Source organism: Arachis stenosperma, chromosome 6 (assembly GCF_014773155.1).
Source record: "Arachis stenosperma cultivar V10309 chromosome 6, arast.V10309.gnm1.PFL2, whole genome shotgun sequence".
NCBI lineage: Eukaryota > Viridiplantae > Streptophyta > Magnoliopsida > Fabales > Fabaceae > Arachis > Arachis stenosperma.
In genome coordinates this window covers 68,460,641-68,473,145 of record NC_080382.1, presented here as the reverse complement: position 1 = coordinate 68,473,145, position 12,505 = coordinate 68,460,641, and positions in this window count along the sequence as shown.

The window sequence follows — 12,505 nt, the reverse complement described above, 5'->3', positions numbered from 1 at the left end:
CACTTGATCAAAAGTAAGTAAGCTCTTCAAAACAATTACAAATCAAATTCCATTAATTCTATCACTATACAGTAAAACAGATAAAAGTGCAAGAAGATAACTCGTGAAAGCAGGGAACATGAAAATTTAAGCATAGAACCCTCACTGATGGTGTATATACGCTGTAATCCCTCTAGTGTATAGGGTAATCACTCTATCCTTCTCTAATTATGCTCTCTAACTTTTGTTTTTCTCCTAACCAATCAACAACAGTTAATATGCCAATGCAAACATCATGAGGTCTTTTTAAGGTTGTAATGGGGCCAAGGTAAGGATAGGGATATATATATGGTTAAGTGAGCTTATAAATTGAATCTTTAATTAACCCAGCTTTAACCCAACCTATATATTTTATATAACTTTAGAATTCATACCTAGCTACCCAGAATTCCCTTTTACCTTCCATACTCATGTAAAAAAAATTTTTTTTATATGTGCATTGATCTTTGAATTTTTAATTTAACATTGGGGTAATTTTGTCCCCTTATTCATTAAACATAGCTTATCAATGCACATAGATTTGTAATTCTTATAGCTTCACATGAGTAGGTACCCAAATTCCCATTATATTATCATGATACATTCCCTTAAAAATTTTTGTTCCCACAAGTTCCCATACTTAACTAGCATACACAATTCTATCTTAAGCTAACCAAAGATTCAATTTGGGATATACAATTATTTTTTCGCTTAAGGCTAGTAATGTGGTAAAATACAGAACAAATGGGATTTTAAGGCTCAAAGTGGTTAACAAAGGTAATTAAAAAGGGTAGGCTTAATTTGGATAAGTGAGTTTAAACAAATAATGGCATCAATCACATGCAAGCATATAAACATAATAACTATTGGACATATAGGATGAGACAAAATATATATTACAATCATAGAGAAGTAAACACACAAGAATAAAATAATTATGGTTAAATAATGTAACCATGCATAAAGGCTCAAATTTTCACAGGTTGTGTGTTCTTTAGCTCAAAAATCATGTTCCAAATCCAACTTCAAGCATATTTATCCTAAAAATTAGGATCAGAATTAGTGAAATTTTGTTCTAAAGATATTTTTTTTAGAAAAAACTTATTGTCTTTTCAATCAAGTAGAACATGCATGCAACTAACCTATTATAAGAAAAAGAAAATCTAACTAAAATATCCTAATTTATTGGTGCTAGGGAAGAGAATTTACCTCCGGAAATCAGGTACTGACCGACCTCCCCACACTTAAGGCTTTGTACCGTCCTCGGTACCATCTGTCAGGAACAATGGTGGGCTGGTGGCAGTGTCTCCACAGTCGGGGCCGTCATGGCTCCCTGTGCTGGTGGAGGACGTGGAGTCCGGGGTGTCTGAGTCTCTGGAATCTCCTCGAAGCAGCTCCCTGAGGTGTTTGAATCGGCGTTGGTTGCGGCGCTCATGGAGCTTTGCTTTCTTTTCATGTTGGTCCAACCGCTTCAGTATTTGATGTAGCAGTTGACTGGTAGATGGTGGAGGAGCTGCAGCATCCTCTGTGGACTGGCTGGTAGTGGCAAGTTGTGGCCTGAGATATTTTCTGTGAGGAACATATTGATCATCCTGTGGGAGAATGGCTTTGGTGTCCCCAGCTCTGTAGGATACTCCGGCTGCTGAGATGAGATCAGAGACCAATGCGGGAAAAGGTAGGTTGCCCGCGATCTGCACATGTTCCATAGTATTCCAGATATGTCGCGGTAAATTGAGAGGCTGGTCTGTGAGGATACACCATAGTAGAACGGCCATGTCTGCGGTGAATGAGGACTCATGAGTACTCGGGAAGACGTAATGGGACATGATTTGTGCCCATACGTGAGCCTCTAAGGTAAGGGCAGAAGCCGAGATTCCCTTAGGATGGGAACGATGGTATCCGAAGATCCATTTGCTGCCAAGGCGAGCAATAACTCTGAGAACAGCGTCCCAGTCAAAAGTGTATGCCTGGCGCTTGGTTGCGGCTATCTGAAAAGCGTCCAATCCTTCTAGAGCAGGTGGGAGATCTAAGGCTTGCTGTATGGCTTCTTCTGTAATGGGGACTTACTTCTGGCGTAAATAGATGGACTGCAGAGTCGGCAGGTGGAAGTTGGAGTAGAACTCAACAACCCAAGAAAGATTAACCTGTCGTGGCTGTCTCAGTAAAAATCCCCAATGTCTATGTGTAATTTGTGGCTCAACAAATTCAGCGATATGAGGTGGAAGGATAAGAAGGTGTTCGTTGTTGTAATTTCGAGTTGCCAGAATAGGAAACATCTGCTCACAGTAGCGATTTGGGAATCGTGCAGTGTCCTTGGCTGGGAAGGCTCGTTCCTTTTCATCAACCTTGATAATCCTTTTAATTCTCTTTGTTGAGGGCTTGACTGCAGTTGAAGAAGGTTCTGCCACTAATGCTCTCTTCGTTCCTTTCCTTGCTGTGGGTTTAGGGGTAGCTTTCTCTTTGCCTTTCTTGGTGGCCATTCTGAAAAAGAGAAGAGAAAGTAAGTTAGATCCAAAGAAACAAAGCAAGGAAGGAGATGGAGTGGGTAAAAACAGTGCACGGTGAAGATAAATGAAATAAACACATGGTCTAGACAACATGTGAAAAGATCACGAAAGGAAATAGGATAGGTTCATAAAAAGGGAAGTAGATGCAAGATGATTATTGGCATGCCGGCAAGGGCATGAGTAGCATAGATCAAGCATCACTTCGTAACAAATTAACAATTTGTATTGGCAATTAAATTGGATTAATAAAATAGTAAAGGAATTATGTGAAAAACATGCATGGAGTAGTAGAATAGGATAATGTAGAAAAGTGCATGATGCCATATGGGCCTTTTCACAAACACATAGCATGCATGGTAAATAAGGCATAGAAAGTATTAAAGTAAACATGCAAGCAATCCTTTTGTGAGAATAAGATATAAGTGCCAAACAAATTACAATAATCCACAAGCAAATAATGAGGAATGATGGCTCAAATAAATATGCTAGCACCATGTAAAAAGGAAATAAGAAGAAAGAAAATAATGATAAAGAAAAGAAAAAGAAAAGAAAAGAAAATAACATCTAAAAGAAGAAGAATGATAAAAAGGGAAGAAGGGGGGAAGAAAAGAAAACCTTGTTAATGGTGGTGAGAGAAAGAGAGAGTGAAGGGTGGGATAGAAGGGAGAAGGGGGAAGGGAGAAATAAGGAGGGAAAAGAAAAATTAGGATTTGGAGGAGAGAAAGATAAGATAATTTGGCAGTTTTGGTGGAGCTGTGCGGCGCAAGTGACGCGGTCGCGTGGAGCACGCGTTCGCGTGATTGCGCTGTAAGGTAGTTGACGCGGTCGCGTCCGTCACACGGTCGCGTGACCCATATTGTGCTACTGGTGCGAGTACAGCCTCGCGGCTGCACAACTCTCTGTTCAAATTGATAAATTTGCCAAAATTGGGGTGACGCGATCGCGTGGGGCATGCGATCACGTGAGTGGGCATTTAGAGAAATGTGACGTGGTCGCGTGGGTCACGCGGCCGCATAGGTAGAATTGTGCGTTCAGCACCAATCCAGCACCACTCCAGCACAATAATTGGTTGTGCACCCTTTTACGTCGAAATCCAGGGCACGCGGCCGCGTGGGGCATGCGACCGCGTGGAAGGCCAGGAATCCCATGTGACGCGGACGCGTCAGTGACGCGGTCGTGTGGGATGATTTGTGCCATTGGCACGCCTCCAGCCACGCTCCGGCGTAACTCTCTGTACGCTTTTTATTTTCTCACCTCTTCCTGCGATGCGGACGCGTCACTGATGCGGTCGCGTCGCGCAGCTCTTTTTTTTTTTTTTATAAAGTACGAATGCATATGCATGAAGGTGCTAATAAAGAGAAGAGTTATTGACTAGGAAAAACTAAAGATAGAAAGAAAAGAACGATCATACCATGGTGGGTTGTCTCCCACCTAGCACTTTGCTTTAACGTCCGTAAGTTGGACGCTCCAGTAGCTCAATCTTCTGGCCTGTGGGGATCTTCCAAGAGGAAGATCTCAAGCTCCTTATTTTTCTGCAGCTTCTCTCCATGGTACAGCTTCAGACGTTGTCCATTAACTTTAATAAGTTCAGAGTGGGAATGGTGGCTTAGGTGGTAAACTCCGTATGGTTCGGCCTTCTCTACTCTGTATGGACCTTCCCATCTCAATCTCAACTTGCCTGGCATGAGTCTTAGTCAAGATTTGTAAAGGAGGACTAAATCCCCAGGTTGGAACTCTTTCCTCTTAATGTGCTGATCACGTACAACCTTCATCTTTTCCTTGTATATTCTTGAGTTCTCATAAGCTTCTAGGCGAAGGCTTTCTAGTTCTTGCAATTGCAACTTTCTTTCAGCTCCAGCTTGCTCAATTCCCATGTTGCACTCCTTGACTGCCCAAAAGGCTCTGTGCTCTACTTAAACTGGGAGATGACAAGCTTTTCCATAAACTAAGCGGAAAGGGCTCATTCCAATAGGTGTTTTATATGCTGTCCTGTATGCCCATAGTGCGTCTTGCAGCCTGGTGCTCCAGTCTTTTCTATGAGGTTTGACTATCTTCTGCAAGATACGCTTTATCTCTCTGTTTGACACCTCGACTTGCCCATTGGTCTGAGGATGGTATGTTGTTGCAACCTTATGAATTATCCCATGCTTCTTCATCAATCCTGTTAGTCTCCTATTACAGAAATGGGTGCCTTGATCGCTCACGATTGCTCGTGGTGATCCAAAGCGGCAAATAATATGGTTTCTCACAAAGGAAACAGCAGTGTTAGCATCATCAGTGCGGGTGGGAATTACTTCCACCCACTTGGAAACATAATCCACAGCTAACAGTATATAAAATTGACCATTAGAATTTGGGAACGGACCCATGAAGTCAATTCCCCAAACATCAAAAATTTCACAAAAAAGCATAAATTGTTGAGGCATCTCATCCCTCCTGGATATATTACCAAATTTTTGGCATGGAAGATAAGATCTAGAAAACTCAGCAGCGTCTCTAAAAAGAGTAGGCCACCAGAATCCACAGTTTAAGATCTTTCTAGCTGTTCTTTGAGGACCAAAATGTCCTCCACTCTCAGATGAGTGACAGGCCTCCAAAATGGACTGGAATTCTGATTGAGGTACACAACGTCTAATTACCTGATCAGCACCACATCTCCATAAATATGGGTCATCCCATATATAATATTTAGACTCGCTTTTCAGCTTGTCCCTTTGATTCTTAGAAAAATGTGGAGGAAATATGCGGTTAACTAGATAATTAGCTACAGGTGTGTACCAAGGTGCTACCTCAGATACTGCTTGCAGGTTATCAAATGGAAAATTATCATCTATAGGAGTAGAATCATCCTTAATGTGCTCAAGGCGACTCAAGTGGTCTGCCACTAGATTCTGATTACCACTCCTATCCTTTATTTCTAAATCAAATTCTTGTAAAAGCAATATCCAACGTATGAGCCTTGGTTTGGACTCCTTTTTAGCTAATAGATACTTCAAAGCTGCATGGTTCGAATACACTACTACTCTAGTACCAAGTAGATAAGCTCGGAATTTATCCAGAGCAAAAATAATAGCAAGAAGCTCTTTCTCAGTAGTAGTATAATTGGACTGGGCAACGTCTAAAGTTTTAGACGCATAAGCAATAACAAAAGGATCCTCACCTTCACGCTGAGCCAGTGCTGCTCCTACTGCATGGTTGGAAGCATCGCACATGATTTCAAATGGCTGGCTCCAGTTTGGTCCTCTCACAATGGGAGCTTGAGTCAGGTTGGTCTTCAACTTATCGAACGCTTGCTTACAATTCTCACTGAACTCGAACTCAATATCCTTCTGCAGCAATCTGGATAAGGGAAGTGCTACCTTACTGAACTTAATAAATCTCCTGTAAAAACCTGCATGGCCAAGGAATGAACGGACTTCCCTCACAGAGGAGGGGTAAGGTAAACTGGAAATAACGTTCACCTTTGCTGGGTCTACAGAAATACCAGTATTAGATACAACATGTCCTAATACAATCCCTTGTTTAACCATAAAATGACATTTTTTAAAATTTAATACAAGGTTTGTATTGACACATCTATCTAATACTCTAGATAATCCATCTAAGCAAAGGCTAAAAGAATCACCATAAATGCTAAAATCATCCATAAAAACTTCCATACAGTCCTCAATGAGATCAGAAAAGAGACTCATCATGCACCTCTGAAAAGTAGCTGGTGCATTGCACAAGCCAAAGGGCATTCTCTTGTAAGCATAAGTCCCAAAAGGACATGTAAAAGTAGTCTTTTCCTGATCCTCAGGAGCTATATGAATCTGGAAATAACATGTGTAACCATCTAAAAAGCAATAATGTGATTTACCTGACAGGCGATCCAGCATTTGATTAATGAATGGAAGAGGATAGTGATCCTTGCGAGTAGCTTGGTTGAGACGCCTGTAATCAATGCAGACTCTCCAAGCGTTTTGTACTCTGGTTGCTATGATCTCTCCATGCTCGTTCTTCACTGTAGTGACTCCAGACTTCTTGGGCACCACTTGTACTAGGCTAACCCATTCACTGTTTGAAATGGGATAAATGATACCGGCTTCCAATAGTCTGGTCACTTCCTTTTTGACAACTTCCAAAATAGTGGGATTCAGTCTTCTCTTGGGTTGGCGGACAGGTCTTGTTCCTTCCTCTAAAAATATTCTGTGCTCACATACTTGAGGGTTGATGCCAACGATGTTCTGCCAAACTCCACCCAATTGCTTTCTTGTGCTTCCTCAGCACATTAAGTAGCTGCTCTCTTCCTGTTCAGGAGTGAGATCCCGTGCAATAATAACTGGAAACTTCTGCCCTTCTTCAAGATAAGCGTATTTGAGATGTGGAGGGAGAGGTTTCAACTCAATCATCTGGTCATGGGCAGGCTCTGGGTTGTCTGGAGCTTGTGAAAGTTCAGAAGTGTCCTTATTGTTAGTTAATAGAGTTCCCACATTTGGACTTTGTTATGTGTACTTTTCTTCCAGCTCTTCCTGGTGAATTTCAGCTACAGTTTCATCTATGACATCACACTGGGAAGATAGAATGATCTTCTGGAGGGTTGTTTGTGACTCCATTCAAATTGAAGATTACTATTCGGCCATCTATTTCAAAAGAATATGTTCTTGAAAAAGCATCTAACTTGAATCTTGATGTCTTCAGGAATGGTCTGCCAAGTAGGATTGATGATGGCTTATCCGAGTCATTATTGGGCATCTCCAAGATAAAGAAATCAGTGGAAAATGTGAGCCCTTTAATGTTCACTAAAACATCTTCAGCAACTCTAGCTACTGTAATAATGCTTTTATCTGCCAACACAAAACGAGCTGCCGACCTTTTTAAGGGAGGGAGCCTTAAAACATCATATACAGATAAAGGCATAATACTAACACATGCTCCCAAATCACACATGCAATCATAAATTACTACACCACCAATAGTACAACTAACTATACAAGGACCTGGGTCACTACATTTTTTCAGGTAAACTTCCCATTAAAGCAGATATGGAACTTCCTAAAGGAATAGTTTCTAATTCATTAATTTTGTCCTTATGTATACATAAATCTTTTAGAAACTTTGCATATTTAGGTACCTGTTGAATGACATAAAAAAGGGGAACAGTTACCTCAACCTTTTTGAAGATTTCTACCATCTTGGGGTCAAGTTCCAACTGCTTCCTGGGCTTCCTTGCAAGTTATGGAAATGGAATGGGAGTGGTGTTTTCTGCAGTGTCTGCGCCTTTTGGTGTTTCTCCTGTGATTGAGCTTCTTCTCTCTCAGCTATGTCTTGTATGTCCTCTTCCTCTTCATCATCTTCTAATTCCACAACCTCTTCAGCTGAGGCGTGTTCTGGTGGGCTTGGCTCCTCCTGACTTCTCTCCTACAGTGTGGTTCCAGACCTTAGGGTGATGGCATTAATACCACCCTTTGGGTTGGGGAATGGTTGAGAAGGGAGTCCACCAGAGCTTGAGAACTGGTTACCGGAATTTTGCATTGATCCCATCTGTGAGACAAGAGTTTGTAAAGTAGAAGCGAAAGTATTCAGAGTTGTTTTAATACTTTCTTCCATAGCCTGATGTCTCTGATCAATGTCTTGTAGTAAGTCAGTATTAGGGGGTGAAGAGATGCTAGTGGTATGAGAGGTTTGCTGAGGGGCTTGAGGTTGTCTTAAATGATGTGTTCTGTAAGGTTGATTCTGCTGCCTATTGTTATTGTTATTCCACCTCTGATTTCCATTGTTATCTCTGCCTCCTCTGTTAGAATTGTCCCTCCAACCCAGGTTAGAATTGTCTCTCCAGCCTTGGTTGGAATTATCCTGCCATCCTTGGTTATAATTGCCACCTTGATTGTACCCTTGATTGGGGCGGTCATAAAAGTTGTGAGTGGCTGCTATAGTATTGTCTTCTGGTTGGAGCTGCGGACACTCATCGGTATAGTGACTATAATCTGCACAGATGCCGCACACTCTTTATGGGACTAACTGCTAGCTGTGCTATGGTGGAGAAGGCTAAACTTGCTGAGGTTGTTGTTGATTCAGTTGCATCTGCTTTAGCAAGTTAGTAATTTCACATAGATTCTGGGCTATAGCAGTAGTCTCTGTATTAGTGGATACCTCCGTAACAGCTCTTGACCGACCTTGTCTTTGCCTATGATTCCTAGTAGAGTCGGCTAAGTCTCTGATCAATTGCCATGCTTCGTCCGTAGTCTTATGCTTTTTCATAGAACCATTGCAAGCACCTTCCAGTGTGGTCCTATCTTGAGGTCTCAGACCCTGTGTAAAGTAACCGAGTAAAACTATCTTGTCAATCATATGATGGGGACATGCATTTCGAAGTGTATTGAAGCATTCCAAGTATTCATAGAGGGTCTCAGATTCGTCCTGGACGATCATAGACATGTCCTTCCTTAGCTTATCAGCAATTTTAGCTGGAAAAAATTTATCCAGAAATTCACTGCTAAGTGTATCCTAGTTGGAAATGGTTTCTCTGGGCTGAGTGTAGTACCACTCTCTTACCTTTCCTTCCAGAGAAAACGGGAAGGCTTTTAATAGAATAGAGATTTCATCAACTCCATCACACTTAACAGTAGAGCAAGCAGTCTGGAAATTCCTGAGATGCTTGATAGGCTCTTGAGCAGGTAAGCCATGAAATTTGGGCATCAAGTTGAGTAGTGAAGATTTTATTTCAAAATCTACAGCTACTGGTGGGTGGTGCGCCTGGAATGGTTGGAGTGTAAAATCAGGGGCTCCTTCCTCCTGGATGGTGACTCTTCTGGGTGCTGCCATGTCACCTGCACGTAAATGAACTGGATCAGTAGAAAGGGGGGTTGTTTCTTCCTTAAATGACGGTTCAGGTTAGTCCTCAAAGAGGAGTCTCCTACGCCTAGCTCGCCTTATATGCGAAAGAGTTCTTTCAATTTCAGGGTCAAATGTTGGCAAGCTTGGATCAGAAAGCGAACGCGTCATTTAACGAAAGAAACGTGCAGTTCATAGTGATAGAATGAAAAGAAAAAATTGTAATAGAAATAAATACCAATCAATAAATTAACACACTATTGCAACTCCCCGGCAACGGCGCCAAAAATTGATGCAGCGAAAATTGGTGAATTAAAAAATTATTAAAAGGTGTACGTTGCAAGTATAGTTCTTAACTCACCGGAAATCCACTTATCAATTTAGAAATATGTCACAGAAATTCAAATTTTAAATACTGGGAGTATGAATCCCAGGTCGTCTCCCAACGAGTTGCAGAAGGGTATGCTATTTTATTAATCAGATGTTTTCAAAAAGGTTTGAGTTGAATAATAGAAAATTAAATTGATGAATTTGAACAATGTAAATAAAAGCCTTGACTGGGAGTTGATTAGTTGGAATCCCTATTATAGTTGGAATACTCTCAAGATTAATTGATAATTAAAAGTTATTCTGTTTTGTTATCCTTTACTAGGCAAAGGAAAGTCAAACAAGTTGGAATGCTACGTCTGTTCACAAGTTGCAACCCACTTAATTAAAAGGGATTGGTGTTAGTGACTAGAAGGCAATCCAACAGTAAACCCAATTACAACCTTTCTTTCAAGCCTTCCAACTCAATTGGCTCCTTTCAATCAGCTCCCCATCAAGTTAGGGAACTACTCGCTCATTGTGAATGCAAAATTCATAACATATGAGAAGAAATTAAAAAAACACATTGCAAATAGAAATAAAAAATAATCCAATTAAAATAAGAATAATCCTTATATTGAATAAATCCTAATAATATTCCAATGGTAAAATTAACAAAGCAAAGGACATGGAAAAGTAAAGCCAAGTAAAGAAAACGAACTAGAATGACGAAGTCTTGATGAGATAATGACTTTTCTCAATATCCCAATGCAAAAGTAGTAGAAAAATAATATCCTAAGAGTATCAATTGTGTAGAGAGAAAACCTAGAGGAGGAGTAAAAACTAGATCTAAAAACTCAAAATTGTGTAGAATGAATGTTGTTCTTCATTTCTGCATGTTCTCTGGCTCTAGTCTGCTGTTCTGGGCCGAGAACTGGGTCAAAATAGGGCCCAAAACCGCTCCCAGCGAAATCTGCAGATTATGCAGATCGCGCATGTCACGCGATCGTGTCGTCATGCGGACGCGTCATTCGCGTTTTTCGGTGCCACGCGTTCGCGTTGTCCACGCCTCCGCGTCACTTGTGCTTTTCCTTTTCGCGTGGTCACGTGAGCCATGCGGCCGCGTCACTGCGATTTCTCCTCTTCCGCGTGAACGCGTGAGCCATGCTGCCGCGTCACTTCTCGCTGGTTTTCTCCTCAATTTCTTGTGTTCCTTCCATTTTTGCTAGCTTCCCTTCCAATCTCCAACTCATCCATGCCCTATAAAGCTTGAAACACTTAACACATTGATCACGGCATCGAATGGGATAAAGGAGAACTAAAATGCATAATAAAAAGTCTCTAGGAAGCAGTTTTCAACCATGTAATAATTCCAGGAAGGAAATATAAATGCATGCTAAATTAATGAATAAGTGGGTAAGGATCATGATAATACCACATAATTATACACAATATAAACCATAAAATAGTGGTTTATCATGCGGCCTTCGGCGCGGACGCACACGGTACGCGTACGCGTCCCTGGCCAAATTCGCAATGTGTGCGCGAGTGCCTTATGCGTGTGCGCGTCCTTGGCCGAGATCAATTCTTTGGCTTTTTGTGCTTCTCTCCACTTAAATGCTTTCTTCCTTGTTCCTTTGATCCATGCCTAGCCTATTTTAACCTGAGATTACTAGCAAACACATCAAGGCATCTTATGAAATCAAGGATGAATTAAAATTACCGAATTAAAGGCTTAGAAAGCATGTTTTTACATTAAAACACAAATACGGGAGAGATAACAAAACCATGCTAATTCATTGGCTAAATGTGAGAAAAGGTTATCAAAATACTCTAAATTCAACACAAGATAAACCCTAAAAATGGGGCTTATCAATGAGCGGGACTAGCAGCTTTTTGCTTCCGAACAGTTTTGGCATCTCACTTTATCCTTTGAATTTCAGAATGATTGGCATCCATAGGAACTCAGAATTCAGATAGTATTATTGATTCTCCTAGTTTAGTATGTTGATTCTTGAACACAGCTACTTTATGAGTCTTGGCCGTGGCCCTAAGCACTTTGTTTTCCAGTATTACCACCGGATACATAAATGCCACAGACACATAACTAGGTGAACCTTTTCAGATTATGACTTAGCTTTGCTAAAGTCCCCAATTAGAGGTGTCCAGAGTTCTTAAGCACACTCTTTTGCTTTAGATCACGACTTTAACCACTCAGTCTCAAGCTTTTTACCTGGACCTTCATGACACAAGCACATGGTTAGGGACAGCTTGATTTAGCCGCTTAGGCCAGGATTTTATTCCTTTAGGCCCTCATTTCCATTGATGCTCAAAGCCTTGGATCCTTTTTGCCCATGCCTTTTGGTTTAAAGGGCTATTAGCTTTTTCTACTGCTGCTTCTTTTTTTTTTTACTGCTTTTTCTTGCTTCAAGAATCAATTTCATGATTTTTCAGATCATCAATAACATTTCTCTTGTTCATCATTCTTTCAAGAGCCAACAATTTTAACATTCATAAAATTCAATATAAAAAATATGCACTGTTCAGGCATTCATTCAGAAGACAAAAAGTATTGCTACCACATATAAATAATTAGAATTCTCCTTATTAAAAACTTGAAAAAAAATATTGCCTCTTTATTCTAAAAATCTGCTATTTTATTCATGTTTGATGATGATGAGAAAAATAAATTATAGCTTAATTGGAGATAAAATCAAAATAGAGATACTAATTACTACTACTCATATATAACTTTTAAGGTAAATTCCTAATAAGAACAATTATCACAGAGTTAAGGCCAAGATTAGGACTCAACAACCTTTATTTGGGAGGTGGATGCTCCTTTAGTCTGTGGGGTGCTT